This window comes from Equus caballus, chromosome 14, assembly GCF_041296265.1.
Source record: "Equus caballus isolate H_3958 breed thoroughbred chromosome 14, TB-T2T, whole genome shotgun sequence".
NCBI lineage: Eukaryota > Metazoa > Chordata > Mammalia > Perissodactyla > Equidae > Equus > Equus caballus.
Window position 1 is genome coordinate 35,429,483 of NC_091697.1, and position 16,952 is coordinate 35,446,434.

The following is a 16,952-nucleotide window of genomic DNA, read 5'->3' on the forward strand; positions in this document are numbered from 1 at the left end:
GACCTCTGGAACCAGGTATGTCTCAGAGCTTTGCTCTAAGAGTCATTAGGTTTACTTGGGATGGTTCAGACTAGACAAAGCTATCCAGAGAGGCCTTTCAAACCCAGTCCCCTGTGGCCTCTTAAGCTTCCAGAACCTGGTGGCAGATTCAATGCCTGTGAAGCTATTTGAACTATGGGGAAAGCCTACAAGTCCCCACTCCGCTTCCTGACCCACCAGTGTAGCCCCCACGTCTCTGGACTGATGTCTCCCAAAGCCTTGTGATGACATTTATTCCCCTGACTGCCTCCCTGCCCAACTTCCTCAGACAGCACTGGGTCCTGCACTCCTTTTGGCATCACAGAGCATATTGCATGTAGCAGGGGTCTGAGAAATATTTATTGAACGACTGGATGGATGAATGAATGAAAGAAAGGATGAATTGCATCCTTCTTGACATTTGACCCTCTCCCTTTTTCCTGGCATGGTGCAAACCCCATCTTCACCTCTGAGGGGCTGGCATGTGTATTTTGTTTTGCAATATACTCAACTATCGTTCTTGGTTTTCCAGGCTCTGGCTGCCGCTTGGAGACGCTTCTTCTAAGCTGCATCCTCATCTTCACTTTCATCTTCATCAAGCATCGCGTGATCACTTCCTGTGAGCCAGGCACTATGCTTTAGCTCATTATCTCATCTACTTGCTTTATCCCCTCTTCACAGAAAGGTGAAGTAGCTCACCCAAGGTCACACAGCTAGTAAGTGGCAGGGCTGTAATTCTAACCCAGGCCTGACCAGTCCCTCTGACACCCTCTACGTATGCTGGGCCTGTGAGAGCCTCTCCATTTTCCTCCTTTGAATTGTCTCCACAGATCACCAAAGCATTTTAAACTAGTAGCTCAGCCTGCTGAGCCTTGAAGCCTGAGATGAACCCTCGGATGCCTGGCACCGGGTCCTCAGGTCACAGAAGACACACGTTGCCAGCTCGGGGTTCAGGGTTTGTGGTTAATGGGTCAGGCTTTGGAATCTCACAGAGCTGGTTTTAGTCCCAACTTTAACAGCACATACCTCATATAATCTCCAGGAGATCATGGTAGGTACTCAATAACATGTGTTAGATTAATTAATCAAACTCAATAATACCTGTAAAGGATATAGTTCAGTGATTGGCACAAACCGAGCATCTTCAAAGGATGGCTACCATTTTTATTTACCATGAGAAGCCCGCTTCAAATTTCAGCATCAATAACCCAAGCTTTTTGACAAGTGCAAGTAACTTTTATTCTACAGTCATGGTGGAAGCCTAAAGTGATTCTCCCCCGCAAAAATCGGGGCCTAGAATCTCTACACTGTTGAGCGCTGTAGAGTTGGTACCCAGTTCCAGCTTCCCTGACGCCACTTTGCCCTCATCTCACATGGAGTGAGGCCTGACCTACAGCCAAAGAACTGAGGGAGTGGGGCTGTGGGAAGGTGTTATGAAAATTCTCAGCAATGAACCACTGATGCTTTGCCTGCGGGCTAAATACACAGTCAATTTATTTGGTGCCTTTCTGCCTCAAAATTATCCAGCTCCTGCAAGATCCGTAGCTTAGGAACATTAGCTCAATTTTGCTAGGGCCTCCTCTTCCTGTTGTGTAAGCCACCTTCTTACCTGGTTCCCTCTCCCCCCTCGACAAGCTTGCTGATGTGGAGTGCATTTCATGCCGAGGTGTCAGCCCCAGAGGGTCTAAATCTTCATGAATATAATTCCAGGAGGCAGAAGTTGAGCTGGGGAAGTGTAGGGAGAGTGAATTTTGAGCCGTGTTGTACTTAACAAGTTTTATTTATTTACTTTTTTCCTTCGGAAAAGTCATCTTGGGATTTATTGATTAAATGAGCCTGTGCAAGCGAAAGCACAGCGTGAACTAGAAAGCAGTGTATAGCTCTGAGGGGTTGTTGAAGTCAGTATCATTGGGTTCACATGTGTACCAGGGAGCCCTATTGAGATGACATTTGTGTTTATTTGTTTTTCTTCAGAAGAGGGATCCAGAAGACCGTCTGAGGCTCACTGAATGTAGTTCCCCTCTTAGAAGGTGAGTGGGTCTAGGGTGTTCTGGACTTAGTGGGTATACTTAGAAGGGCAGGTGCACAGTAAGTTGTCTCATGAGCCAGGGACAATGAGTCCCAAGAGGCCTTCTTAGCCTGGGAATTACTGAGGTGACTGCGGCAGAAAGTATTTTCCCAAGATGGCCACGCCAATATATCTTCCATAGTACAGGCTTGTCTTACAGGGTGACATTGACACTTCTCCATTGAGAGGTGGGTGACTCTGTTCCCTCTCCATAAAATATGGCAGATCTTTGTAACTTCCTTGAATGTGGTGGAAGTGATGCCACATGACTTTCGAGGTTAAATCATGAGAAGGCAATATGGTCTGGCTCTTGGAACCCAGCTGCCATCTTGTAAGGAAACTCAAGCCATGGAGAGGCCTTGTGTGGCAGTGTCTTAGTTTATGGCCTCAGTTAGGCTCCCAGTCGACAGACAGCTTCAACTTCCAGACATGAGAGTGAATAACCCCTCACTGAACGAGTGAGGTCACTCATGAGGTACCAAATGAGTGCAGCCTCCAGCCCTTGAATTTTCCAGCGAGGCCCCCAAACATCATAAAGCAGAGAGAAGCCATCCTACTGTGCTCTGACTGAATTCCTGACCCCAGAAACCATGAGAGGTAATAAACAACTATTGTTGTTTTAAGCCACTAAGTTTTCAGATGATTTATTATGCAGCAGTAGATGACTAATTTAATAGATGATGATTTAGAATAGCAGGAGCAGGGCAAGTATCCTACCCTTTGGATGTCGTTGGCTGATAATGCAAGGAGGCTGAAGGTTCTGAAATTGCAAGGGAGTAGAAGTCAATCATTCCTGAGTGCTTGGCCTGGGAGAGGGCAGGAGATGCAATAGAGCCAAGAGCTTCTGGATGGGATGTCTTTGTGGGAGAGGCAGGAAGAGGGCTCCATCTCTGCCATTGGGTTTTGAGTCTGAACCTTGAAGCAAGCAACTCTTCTCCGTGGTCATAACTGGAGATAGCATGCTTTCACTCCTCTGGGTGCTGGAGGCTGGCAGCATGTTCCAGCTCTTCAGGACTTCTGGAGGGTTCTGTGCCAGAGCTTACATATCTGCCATTGCCTATTTCTCTTGGATACTGAGTGAGATGAAACTCACTAGAACTTGTGCAATCAGAAGTGGTAGAATCAAGATACAAGATCTCTGGTCACAAAATAAGGAAGGAGTTTATGCTAGTTGAGGGTGTTGATTGCAAGCAACAGACAATTATTCTAGATGATTGAAGCAGAAAATGAAATTATTGAAAAGATTTGGATAGTTCTTAAAATCCCCAGGAAAGGTAGAGAATAAAGGTCAAATCACATGACAGAACTGGTTCAGTAAGGGCACATTGGAACCTGGATGTCACTGAACCCCAGATATAGCCACTGGCATACCTACTATTATGGTACTTGGAGCCTGGATGTAGCCACTACTCCATCAGGATGGAACTTCCTTGTATCTACTTTTTTTGAGTCAGTAACACGTGATTCCAAGTCCAAGAGCAGATGTACCTGATTGGTGGAGTCTGGGTCATATGCCACCTCCTAGCTGCAAGGGAAGCTGGGAAATCAAGGATCTAGTTTCATCTTTGTACAATGGAGGATTCCCCCCAAATAGGAAGAGGCTTCTGGTACTGAGCAGACAAAAAATTACAAATGTCCACCACTGGGTTGTTCTAGATTTGTTGCTATTGTGGGTGCATCAGTGTGTCAATGTGTGTTTGTGGGGGAGAGGAAGAGCAGACCTTGAATTTGAGAACAATGGAGAAACTGCTGGAAAGATCATTGCTTTTAGAAAATGTGGTGTGCTGGTTATTTGCCTGTTTATTCTTAGCTCCATTCTAGCCCTTCAGTGTTCTACTCCGCATCACAGGGCCTGTATCCCTGCAAACCACAGATCCCAGCCCCCTTGGGAGGTTCAGTCAATGAGAAGCGTTGGTAGGAAGTTGGAAGGCGGGAGGAGGTGGGAGGACGTGTTCCTTTCTCTCTCTTGCTGTTTCTCGTGTGATCTTTGGGAGTGGCTGAATCTCTGACAGTTCTGACTTGAGTGACCACAGCTCAGCACGGGCCTGGGGGAGCCATCTTGGTTGGTCCTAGGACTGACCCAGGGGCCCCTCCTTGGTGATTCCATCACTTCTCTGGCGCCCCCAGTGGTGTAGTCATAAGAACATTCCTGGGTTTGGGTAATAACACGACTTCATTTCTGTCTCAGCCCTTGGAGAAGTAGCTGCTTTCTGTGGTTCCTAGTTTCTGGCCTGCCTCCCTTTCTCTTTTTGTTCTTTTAGCATTTCCAACACTTTGTAACTAGTTCCCTGGATTAAACCCCAAGTATTTGAAATACTAACATGCTTCCTGCTTCCTGACTGGACTCTGACTGATGTACATGGTAATATGGTGAGAACAGGATGCCTTACATTTATAACATGGTTCTTAATTTCAGAGAGGTTTAAGTTAGGAATGCTGCCATTTCTTCCCTTTTCCATCTGGCAGACTCATGCACTACTCAAAACTTTGTTCAGCATAATATTACCCCCACACTCCGCCCCTCAAAGCCCCAAGGTACCAAATACACGACTGCACACTCACAGGTAGGTTGATGTTTACAGTGACAGTCATGGAGATTAGAAGTGTGTGTTTGCAGGAGAACGCTTCAGTAGCTTGTCTTAGGCAAGAGTGCTGATCACTAAGTCCGGAATTCTAGTCTAGATTCCATTAGCAGCTAGCTGTGCAACCTTGGGCAAGTCATTTGACTTCTCTGGGCTTCAGTTTCCTCTCCTGGAAAATGAATGGGTTTAATCAAGAGGGTGATTTCCAAACTTTTGTTGGTAAGTTGTGAGTAATATTATATGAAAGCCCAATATGGAAAACGGAAATAGATGCTCTGGGTGAAGTGAGGGGGAGTCATTCCAGAGTTCTATGAACTCCAGTGCTTCTCCATCCCCAGACCTTTCGTGGCACCTCTACCTCACCTCTAGGGCTCCATGGAGCAAAATTATAATTCTGCACTAGATCACCTCTTCTCTATATTTCAGCTTTACACGTACAGGCACAATAAGCAGGTGAGCCGAAGCCAGTTAAATATGGTACCCATGCATTGCTCAAATGATAGTCTGCACATGGCCTTACTTCTACCAATAGATTTAGAAACCTGGGCACAAATCTTCCCTGAAACTTTCAAATAAGACACGTGTACTTTGGCCCACTGGATGACCACACCATATTCAATGGCAGATGTAAATGGAATCCTGGGAAATATTTGAATAAGGATAATCTTTTCACCATGAACCTGATAAGATCATTATAATAGCTTTGGATACTGAGGCTTAGTTACCCCGTAACCAACATTTTCTCTTGAAATTAACCATATCTATATTGGTTCACCTTTCCCAACTCTGTATATAGCCTGACTAATTGGCTCTACTGAGTTGAGGTGGGTGTTCACCATTAACACAGCTTGATGAATTAGGAAATCATCTTTGCAGCTAGCCACAGAAGAGCCAGTTGATTGTTGGGTAAATATCAAGTGTGCTGAATTGTGCTTTCCTTAAGGAAGGAAGAAACATAGGGGCAAGAGGCAAGATAGAACCAGAGAGTCTTGTCAAATGAGGCTGGGATCTGTTTGGAGTTGTTCTTAAGAAGGAGGGACTTTGACCATTAAATTGACACATTCTCTATCTACTCAATTTTTCATCATTATCATCATCATCTTCCCAGCCAACATCATTGTCTTCAAAGGCATTGCGCTCTTACTATGTGTCAGGCATAATGCTCATCACATCTAATCCTTACAACCGTCCTATCCTTATTTTTTACAGAGGAGGAGACTGAGGTTCAGGGACATTCCATTACTCATTTTTTGCAATCATCAGCTAGCAAGTAACTGAACTGGAAGTCAAAGCTACATCTGCTTAATTACAAGGCCGTGCTCATAAGCATGGCATCCTACTGCCTTCCCACTTCCACAACCCCACAGTGCAGGGGTGGGCTCCCATTCCTGTCTTATTAGCATGATGACGTTGCCATCATCCATCTGTCCCCTCACTCACAGACAATCCGAGGCCCATGAGGTCCCTACAGTAGAGCTCCTGGTGACTCATCTTCAGCTTGAATCAGCTTCAAGTGTCTGCCTTCTTTCCACGCCTGAGACTGCTGGGCACTGTTGAGCTGTCACCTGGCTTGGAAGATCCACCAAATCAAGACTGAAACCAATTAGCATGGGAAACCTGCCAACTCATCCTCCACACCCCCAGCAGACAGCCTAATTTCCTTGCTGATGACAACTCCTCGCTGGCAATGATCTTGCCCCTGCCAGGGGGATTTTCCAGGAGAATCACATGTTTCTCTTCAATGGCTGCAAAAAGTCAATTAATGAGCTAAAAAGGCAGAAATGAAGGAGGTGGAAGGGAGATGAGCATTGAGAGCCAGAGACTGTAGCCAACGATTAGAGAGAAGGGCCATTCAGTTAAGCCAGACTATGAGTCCCGTGAGAAGGGACGCCTTGGCTGAAGGATAGTGGGAGAGACCACACTGGCCCCTGATCTCTGAAATCATCACCGTCCACACGAGCATTGAAAGAGCATTGGACCTCGGTTTAAATCCCTGAATAATACTGATTTATGGTGCTTTTTGGAGCAAATCTTTCTCTCTTCTGGGTTGTACAGCATGGAGGTTAAAAGTGCAGAGTTGAACTGCTTAAATTTTGAATCTAGTCTCCACCACTTACCAACCGATTTTGAGCACATAATCTCTCTAAAACTTGCACACTATTTAATCTCTCCAAGACTTAGTTTTCTCACTGTAGAATGGGATAACAACAATATTCATCTCACAGGGATTAAGGGAAATAATGCTTGTAGGGTACCAAGCAGAGTGGCTGGCACATGGTAAGCATTCTCTAACTTAGGATGTTTTTGGTGGCAAGTAATTGAACCTCCAGCTCAGAGTGGCTTAAAAAAGGAAGTGTAATAGCTCATGTAACCAGAAGTTCAAGGAAAGGATATCTTCAGAGTTGGTTAAGTTACTTCTTCAGTGATGTCCTCAAGAATCTGGTTCTTTCCATATTTCTGTTTTGCGATCCTGAGTGTTGCCTCCACTCTTAGATGGGTAATAGGATGGCTGCCATCTAGATGTGTCAGTGTCTTGGGGAAGAAGAAGGATGTCTCTCCTATGACTCTGTTCGAAGCAAAAAACCTTTTTGTTTAAAAATCCTGCAAGCCAACTTCTGTTTATGTCTCATTGGCCAGAGTTGGGTCACAAGCCTGTTCTTGCCAATCACTGGTAAGAAGCATTTAGCCAGTGGAATCGCCCTGGAGTTGAGGGGTGCAGTCAGCTTCACCTGAGGCTGCGTGGAAACAAGTGGGACGCCTGAACAAAACTGAGCTTCTGTTAGGAAAGAAGAAGGGAGATATGGATGTTGGGTGGGCATCTGCCTAAAGTCTCTACCATCAATAAATTCCACTGTTATTATTTTTATTATTACGGTTTTTATCATCAGTTTCTTCTTTGGACCGCTTGTTCTCCCAGTCTTTTTCCTGTTCCGAGAATCATGACTCTGATCTTACTCAGCATTCTCAGTGTCTGCTGGGCTAAGTTTGGTCCCTGCCTCTTCTGATAAGAGGGCAACTGGAATGTATCATTTCTGCTTCCAATTTTCCTTCTCCTCTCAGAAACACCTCAAGCCAACAGTCCAGGTGTACAGAGATACCAAGAACAAGCCAAAGGACATGGAATTCATGTGAGCATCAGTAACTCGCAACAGTGAGTTATGTATCTGAGCTGATGATACAGTTGATTATGTGCCAAATCATCTGCCTTTTTCTACTTCAGGAACATGCTTTGGAATCCTTCCTCTGCCCAGGATGGCAAGCCCACCTCAGATAGTGTCCTGGGTTCAAGGGCCATACATTTGAACTTTTCTAGCTCATTTGGAGATAGCTTCTCTGTGTTTTGTGATCGTAGATCGTGTGGCTAATGCTTTTTTTTTTTTTTTTAAAGAAGGACCAGTGTAGATAGCTTGGTGAAAAACCGTTCTCATTTTGGAGAAACAACCCCAAACATAATGACTTGCCCTTCAGGGTTGGGAAAATATTCCTCAGTTACATGAGACAACCAAGTGTTTTTAGCTATCCCACCCCAGAGCATAGATTAGTTTCACACGCATAATTGAATTGTTTTTTTCTTTTTAATTTGTTCTTGGCTTTTGGCCACAATGAAGGCTGCTTGTTGAGCAGATGGCACCGTCCATGTCTCCTGTCTGTTACAAATGGTCAGTTCAATCAACCATCAGCAACCCCTTATGGGCTGGTCAATTGGCCTGAGTCAACTAGAAAGTAATGTGTTTGGTTCTGAGGGTAGACATGGGTCTATTGCCTCATAGTTTGGATGACATTTTTTCCTCAAGGGTCAGGTCAGATCCTGCTCTCTGCTGTCATAAACTCCCAAGCAAATGGCAAAAATTCAGTACCATTTGGGAGTGCTCTCAATGATCAGCCAGGAAGTCTCCAGAATCTGGCAGAGTGAATTACGGTTCATTGAGTAAGACGTTTATCACCCTCTTCTTAGAAATAAATTCCCTTTGCTTCATCAGAGAATCATGAACCCTTAGAGCTAGAAGTGACTTTGGAGGTTATATGTTTAAATGTTTTTGTAGCAAAGTCCATGGGGTGGGCCTAATTTTTGTCTGCTGCAGGGACTCTGATGAAGAAATTCTGCTTACATGAAGTCCCCATAGGCCTTCTGGGAGAGCCAGGGAGAGAATATGTTGGAGCTGATGGTTCGCTCTAGGCTAAAATTGTTGAAAGTAGGGAACAAGAGTGCCCCTTCGCTCTTGAATTGAATCAACTCTAAGTTTGAGTCCAGTTCTTGGATGGCCTGTCAAAGAAGGGGGGTAATTTGGGATGCTACATTTTTTGCATCTTTCCCTGTATCCCTGTCCCAAAGAAACCTCTCCCAAGTTCCCAGAAGAGAAGGTATGGCAAGAAATTTGATATGTGAGTCAAATAAAAGAATCATAACACCAGACTGCAAGATACTGAGAATGCAAGGAAACTCTGCTTGGAAATCTGATAAGAGTTTGATCTGAAGATTCTTGGAGTGGTGGAGGCATGACAAGAACCAGGTCAGATTGGGAGAGGGGAGAAGGAGCAAGGGCTGCTTGTGAGCTAGAGAGCCTGTGACTGCTTGAGCAATCCGAGACTTGGCTCAAGGGGAGCAGTAAATATGGTGGCCCAGAGAACCTGGAACCAGCAATTGCACAAGAAAACTTCAGTGGTCACTAAGGAGGTGGTCATGTGAACTGAGCTCATCTATCTGTCTCCCTCTGCCAGGACCTCACATCTTGCGAATATTGGTTGACCTTCATTCATTTCAGCCATGGTGCCTTGACATTGTCAGTTTGGAGAGCTCTTCAACATTCTCTCTCAGTCTCTCTTTCAAGCTAGTTAGAGTTGGTTTCTGTTGATTGCAATTAAATTACCCTAACTGTTATAGGGTCCCTTTATGACTTAACTAATTTTAAAATAGACAGACACCCAAGGAGCAAGTTTGGCCATTTAAGGGGCTTGAGCCCTGAAGCCACCAGTTCATCATTGTCCTGCCACTCAAACACTGCCAAACACAGCTGTATGCTCAGGCTATTGGGCGATGGAAACATGTCAGTAGTGAGTACTTGACGCTTCGCTGCAGGTGGAAGACACAGATGTCTAGCTGTCGTGATACTTATCCTTGTCAAAAATCATTGCTCTCTTTCTTGTCTCAGTATGACCTGTGCCAGCAGAAAGAGGGCTCTGGGAGTCAGCGCAACTGGCAACCAGCACAGCTCAGGCTCTAGCTAGCTGTGTGACGACAGCTAGTCACGCCACCTCTCTGCAGTCGGTTTCCTCACCTATAAAAGAATGAAATAACACACAGTAACTCAACATATACTATTGAGAACAGCAGAATTGCTCTGGTTGCTGGAAGGATGCTAGTGGGCCGGTGGTGGGAGTGGGTGGGAATCTGCCTACTCAATCTTTCCTGTTACCTCCTCTTTTGGTTCTTGAGGTACTTCTGGGGAACCCTAGAGGTCTGAAGGGCACAGTTTGATGACCACATGGCTAGATGATCTCTAAGGGACTTTCCAGTTTACAATTCAATTAATTTCTTTTACCAAACAGTCACATTCCCCTTTTCTCCAGCCCTTCCCTAACTGTAACCCTGATCACTCCACACACATACCTTCCCTTCAGCACTTGCTGATTGGATCTTCTGTTTCCAGAGATGGCCAGGGTTAGTGACAAGATGCTAAGGAGCCACTGATAACTCCAGTAGAACACCCTCCTGCAAGAGAGGAGCTTGAGCTCTCTCTAGGCCACCTATGGTCACTGGTCAGGCTTTTTAGGGCTCCATGGCCTGGAAGCTGAATTACAGACACACGAGAAGTTCTAGAACCCATGTTTGGACATCCTAAGGATAAAATGCTTCTCTGAGGGCATCCGGAGCCTTTCAGATCAATTTATGATACTGGTATGTATTCAAAGTGTACAGGAGACGCAAGCATTTCTATTCACTCATACTCCTTTCCCAAAGAATCTTCCCTCTCCTCTAACACACGCTTCGAATCCTTGCTAAAGAGGTGTCGAAGGATGCATGTTGGTACTAGGTGATCCCTCCCCACTGCATACCAGCCATCACTGATTGGTCCAGGAGTGGCCACTTGACCCAAATGTGACCAATTGGTTGTCTCTACTGGGACACAGAGTCCCTGCCATTTAGAGGCTGATGGACATGGAGCTGTATGGGAATATGGCTTTGGGACAGCCGCCATGTTGGGCCATGAGCAACAGAGGAAACCAGCATGCCAAGAGGAGGACATAGCTGACACACAAAGAGAAGTTAGAGAGCAGAGAACACAGGAGAGGAGAGAGAGAGAGAACATGAGAGAGCTGTCTGATATTGTTCGCATTCCACAAGGCCCTTCAATCTTCCCACATTTATCTTTATTCAGAGTTCCCTGGATCTTTCCATCAAGCCTGAATTTTCACTTGGCCAGAATAGGCTCTGTTCCTGACAACCAGGCAATTGTTCATTAAGACAAAGACTTACAAAACAAGTCATGGCACCATCAACGCTGAAAGGGCTTTTTCATCTCTTTATTCACTCAACCAGTATTTACTTAACCTAAATGTGCCAGCACTGTGGATGCAGGATATAGTGATAAACAAATATTTTGGGATTGAAAGTTGTTCCAAGTGTGCAATGGTTGAAGGGTCCGCTGCGTGAGGAAACAGCATGATGGCTGTCATGTTTATTTGAAGGGAAATGCCAGGAAGAGGAATTAGACTTGCTTTGTTAGCCCCAGAGGGCATAGGAGGGTTAATGGGCAGAAATAAGAAGGCTGTGGATTGGGATCCAGCGTAGGAGAGAACTTTCCTGTGGTTTGGTGCTGTCTAAAGGTGGAATAGCTTGTCTTAAGAGTTGAGTTTCTCTTACCAAGGGGCTGAATGACCAGTTTGTGGGGAGGTTGGAGGGTAGATGCAGACAGTGGATGAAGGCTTGGAGGAGAGGACCTCTGAGCTTCTGCCCTGAAGCTCTAGGTCCTCATTTTACCTTGGACCATGTCGTCTGTCTGCGTGACATCAGGCAAGTTATTCAACTTCTCTGGGGCTGTTTTCTCATCTGTGAAAACTAGGATAAGGAGCTCTCTTGTGCTTTGTTGTTGGGAGGAATAAATTACGCGGCACTTAGTGAGCACCTGGCTAGAGAAGGGACTCAGTAAATGAGTGTTTTCTTGATCCTTCGGCTACAGGTGGGGCCTCTCTTTTCATGAAATGCTTCTTTCTCCATTGCTGCTGCCACTTCAGGAATTTTTTTTTTGCTTTAAGCAGCTGTAGTTCATGAAGGTGATGTAGCCTGTGTCTATTCTCCTTGCTTAGCATAAGTCTGTGTGCAATGAAGGGACTTAGTAAATACTATTGATGAGACTTCATATGGAATCTTAGCTAACAGTCCCCATGCCAAGACTTGTATGAGAACGTATCTCTTCTCTACCCTTAAAATTAAACCCTGAGTCACAAGTAGACACACATATTCACACAGAATTCCATGCACAGACACACATGCATGCACACACACAGACTGCACCGAAGTAAATGCACACAATATGCAGACAAGCATGGCCATGCACACCCACAAACACAGACAGGCAGACTTTCACTTCCCCCTCTCCGTAATCAAAAAGATGGAAGAAGAATCTGCCCATGGAATGAGTCACAGAGGCGGCCAGGAGGAAGGATAGGATTCAGCATCCCTGGGGAATCTTTATTTATAGCCCCGGCTGCTGGAGAAGGGGCCTGAAATCATTCCTAGGGAGCTTCAGTGATGGAGAGTGATAAGATAACCAAGAGATGTCATTCCCACCATCCTGCTCTCTGAGAGGCAGGCACCTATTGCTGTCGGAGCCCAGAGAAGTGCTGTGTCACTCCAGGGCTGTGGTGCCTGGGGAGGAGTCGAGCTGACTGCATTCCAGCTGGTCCATCAGCAGCTGCTGGTCCTTTTCCCCAGTGCAAAGGCAATCTCTATGCTAATCCGAGCAAATCCTCCCAGCTCCAAACAAACAGAAACCTCTCCGGGACTGCAGAGGCCACTGATCACAGAGGATGCAGCTTAGATTCAAAATGATATAGTCTAATCCGCTGGCCCAATGGTCCTACCTCTGTCAGAAGTGTGGTTTCTGTAATGAGCAGAGCAAGTGGCCTGGAGAAAATGCAACGCTGGACCCAACCTGCCTTCCCAAGGACCAGGGTGGGGTGGGAGGAAGCAGCTGGCTCTTTGCAGGGCTTTGAGGACCACCAGCAAAGTCTGGTGGGGGGTGGGCAGTGAGTTCTTAGTGAGCGCAGACTCTGTGTCTCATCTCCTGTTATACCCTAGCACCCAGCACACGGTCTGACATAGAGGCAGCATCCAGAAGACGTTAGTTGACAACGGGATCCATGCATGATCTCTCCAATTTCCCAGTGTCTGAGGAGCCCAGTCACTGGGTACGATGCATGGTAGAGAGGAAAGAACATTCTCTAGGGAGCCGGGAGGACCGGGGCTGTAATCCGGCCTCTTCCTCTAGAAGACCTTGGGCAGGTCACCTAACCTCTCCAAGCCTCAGCTTGCTCATCTATAGAGCGAGACGCACTGATACCTCCTTTGTTTAGGGGGCAGTGCTGAGGATTAGAGGTGGTGCAAGTATGTCACTTCACTAGAATATGCGCCACCTGGGAGGAATGGGATATGAGGTTATCATCAGCCAATAACACTTCAGTTGAATTAACTGGTCAGGTTGCACCTGGCAGGAAAAAGGGACTCCCCCCTTCTCAAGACTACCTGGTACTGTTTGTCCTATTGGCCCCTTACTTCTGAGCTCTCCTGCATGGCCCGGAGCCCTGCTCTGACTGTGGGTCCTCCCCTCAGCTTCCGCTGCCCTAAGTTGGCTCATATGTGTGCCTGGACCTTTGCTCCTAGTTGAGGCGGGAGACCCTTCGGACTGGACCCCAGCTGTCTAGTGCAGACCCTGTGCTCGGCCTCACGTGTTCTTCCTTTTGGCCGTTGACCCTCCCCCTGGCTCCTGGCTCAGGTGACAGCAGCTGCATTTCTTTGAACTCTGTTGATTCAAATGCGCCACCCTGGGCCTGCTGGTCTGAACCTCCTCAGCATGTCAGAGTTGCCTGAGACTGGCCTCATGTTTGGTTCTGCCAGTTTCCATCTCTTATTCATGGACCTATTTCAGCCCTGGAGTCCTGATGGGACCAAGTTGATGAGCCCTGAAGCTGTTCTTTTGGGATACAGAATGCCAAATCCAGCACTTGAGACTTGGAGTTGTTCCCCAGGGAGGTCAGAGGGCAAGGAGAGCAGGAATGAGGCTGGGAGAGAAGGAAAAAACCAGGAAGTGGATGACAGTCACCTTAATGATGTAACACCCATCCTTATCCTTGAGATAAAGAGTCTTCACTCCAGCCACCATTAAAACATCACGTCAAGATTGAAGAATGAGGCAGGGGTTGTTAAAAGTCGAGGCTTTTGAACCAGACAGACCTAAGCTTGAAACCTGGCTCTGTCGCTTGCTAGCTATGTAGCCTTGGGCGAGTTGCACCATCTTTCTGAGGTTTGGATTCTCACTTGTGAAACAGGGTCAGTAACACTACTGACCTCAGAGGGCGGTTGAGAGTATGAAATGAGACAGTGGATGTAAAGTACTTAGTGCAGCGCCTGGCATGTAGCAGGCAGTCAATAACACGGTGGCTGCGATGACTATTTGTTCTTGTGACCCCTGCCCTATGGCTGCTCGGTCATCAGGAGGATCTGATGAGATAAGGGATTTGAACATGTTTAAAAGAGGACTGGAGAGCATGACGTCAACATAGAATATTAAAATCATTATTTTATTTCTCGGTTTTTGAAATTTGCCAACTGATATGCTGTTGGACATGGATTGGGTGCCTGGCAGCCAGAGGATGTGAAGGACTCTCCTGGACCCGGCTTCTGTATGACGTTTCCATCTGGTGTGGTGGGATGGAAGGGGCGCTGACAGGGTCCTCCTGTTGTCCTAGGGCCTTTGGAGGCCATCGACGTTGCTCAGTCCTTCTAGCTTAGCAGAATGGTGTATAAGTGGGGAGGGCACACAGGACCAGGAGTTAAAGCTTTGTTTGCTAACTATTTCCCAGAGCCTGGGGCTCTGAGGCTGCAGGAGACTGAATGAGCCAAGGAAGAGGCGACAAGGGACCAGGCAACAAGCCCTGATTTATGACCCAAGGCTCCGATTCCAGAAGCCATTTGGGAAAGAGCTTTAACTAGATGAACCGCCCTTCCAGCTGTGGGACTGACCCAGGCCCACTCCCAAGGGCAACCCCTTTATATGCAACCCTCGGGGAGAAAACTCAGACAGTAAATTTGGGGACTGGGTCAGGATGGGAACCTGCTTCCTACTTGCCAGGAAAATACCTGAAAGCCAAGCACCAAGCCCCTAATGGTGGAAGGGAGGGGTGGTGGAGTTTGTAACAAAATGATCTCACTGTCAGCTGGGCAGACACAGGATCCAGAAGAAGGGAAAAATTGCCCTTCCCTTTGTATTCCAGCCTTATCTTACAACCCGTACAGACACCACAGGGGCTGATTCCACATTCTTCCCCAGCATCCCAGTTGACATGGGGGCGTTATAGTAGAAGCTTGGGATGCCCTGCGTGGCCACACCTTTCACAGGTGGTAGGTGTTACAAACACCTGCCATTCTCCACTTCTTCCTTTTTAGCAGAACTGTGTGGGCAACAATGTGCTAAGGTGGACTCCTCTGCTAGATCCAGGGATGAACCAATGTTTGGTCTCACTCAAACGTGACAATTCCATTCCCATTTTCTAATGATTGGTTTAAGGGTGGTCATGTGGTACAGCTCTAGCCAATGGGACTTGAGGCAAAGTCTTCTGGAATCTTCTGGAAGGGTTTTGCTCTTTGTTAAGAGACAGACGTGGGAGAAGAAACTCTGCTCTCTCTTTTCTTTTATATATCATTGAATGAGGATGTGGTGCTTGGAGCTGTGGCAGCCTTCTTGCCACCATGAGGAAAAAGCCAAGAAGACAGCAGAGATGCTGACCCAGAGCCTGGAAACTGTTGAGCCACTGATCTAACCCTGTACCTAACTGCCAACTGGTAGACTTTCTGTCAAAATATTAAAAGTCCTTATTGTTTGAGCAACTTTTAGTCAGATATTCTGTTACACGTATCCCAAAGCATTCAAACTAATACATCAGGGAAACTTCTAATTTGACCTTCTCTCTTTCCTCTTTCTTCCCTGCCTTAACCCAGGGGACTCAAACTTGATGTGAGCAGGGGCCAGTGTGGTAATAGGGAAAGGGGAAACTGGCCTGGTCTAAGAGAAGGAAATTGGAGCATGAGTGTTCCTTGTAAAGGGGCTGGTGCTGGCTACGCAGCTCCAGCTGCTGGTGGCCATGAAGGAAGGCTAGCACCATGTGGCCAGATGTTTCTCTTTTTCAAGAGAAATTGGAAAACTGTATTTTCGAATTTTTTTATACAAAAGTGTTTAAAATTTTGTATTTAAATTTTAAAGAAGGAGACTGTATGAACCAAACCAACATATCTGAGTAGTATGTATAGTCCAGCAGTCACACATTTGGGACCTGGCCTTCACCTCAGAGTTCTATCTCTCCCTGGCCTTGATCTCAAGTGTGGGCTGTCAGTGACTTCTCTCAGACTGTGCGATGGGGTGGGGCTGTGCTTGTGGCCTGGGTGATATAGGGACGGGAGATACAGGATGGGGGAAGGAAGGACAGAGGACATAACTGTGGCCCGCCATTAAGGTGGAACGTCTGTAAGACAACAAACCTTTACCCTGGGATAAAGCTTCTCTCCGCATAGTCCTGGGTGTGATTTGCTAAAAGGGCCACGTCACTTTCTCCACTAAGTCCCATGACCAGAGGCCCACTTCTCTTATCCAAAAGCATCTCTATGGCTCAGGCTCTAAGAATGAGGGCAAGGAGAGTCTGTTTCACCAAACAGCCATGAGGCTAGGAAGCTGGAGGTAACCTGCGAAATCGCCATCCTGTATGACTTCATCAGTGCTGTAGAGACACAAGTTTTGTCTGGGAGCAAGATTCCTTAATCCCATTTAACCCAATATATGCTCAGTTCTTTTCAGCAAAATAAAAACATCCCATGGAAAATCCAAGGACGCTGTCTGCAGAGGAGGCTTTCACTGAAGTACCATTCCCCTGCCATGCTAAGAGCGGTTTGGTAGGTGGGAAAGCTCAAACGCGTCCCCCCAGGGAAGGCCTGGGCAGCTACAGACATTGTAGACCCTTGCTAAACTAACTTTCCACGGGCCTGGGGGCTCTGCTCCTCCAGGGCGAGTCCAGAG

General features: G+C 46.6%; 1 long non-coding RNA gene across 3 annotated transcripts in view; it reads left to right on the top strand.

Annotated features, from left to right (window-relative positions):
• LOC111767747 (uncharacterized) overlaps positions 1–16,952 on the top strand; it is an 80,433-nt gene that overhangs the window by 24,343 nt on the left and 39,138 nt on the right. For 2 of the 3 annotated variants that reach the window (XR_011425031.1, XR_011425032.1), the window contains 2 exons: positions 551–637; positions 1,993–2,048. This is a non-coding gene — a long non-coding RNA (uncharacterized lncRNA). Of the gene's footprint in view, positions 1–550; positions 704–1,992; positions 2,049–16,952 lie in introns of all 3 variants that reach the window. The other variant, XR_011425033.1, reaches the window with a different exon arrangement.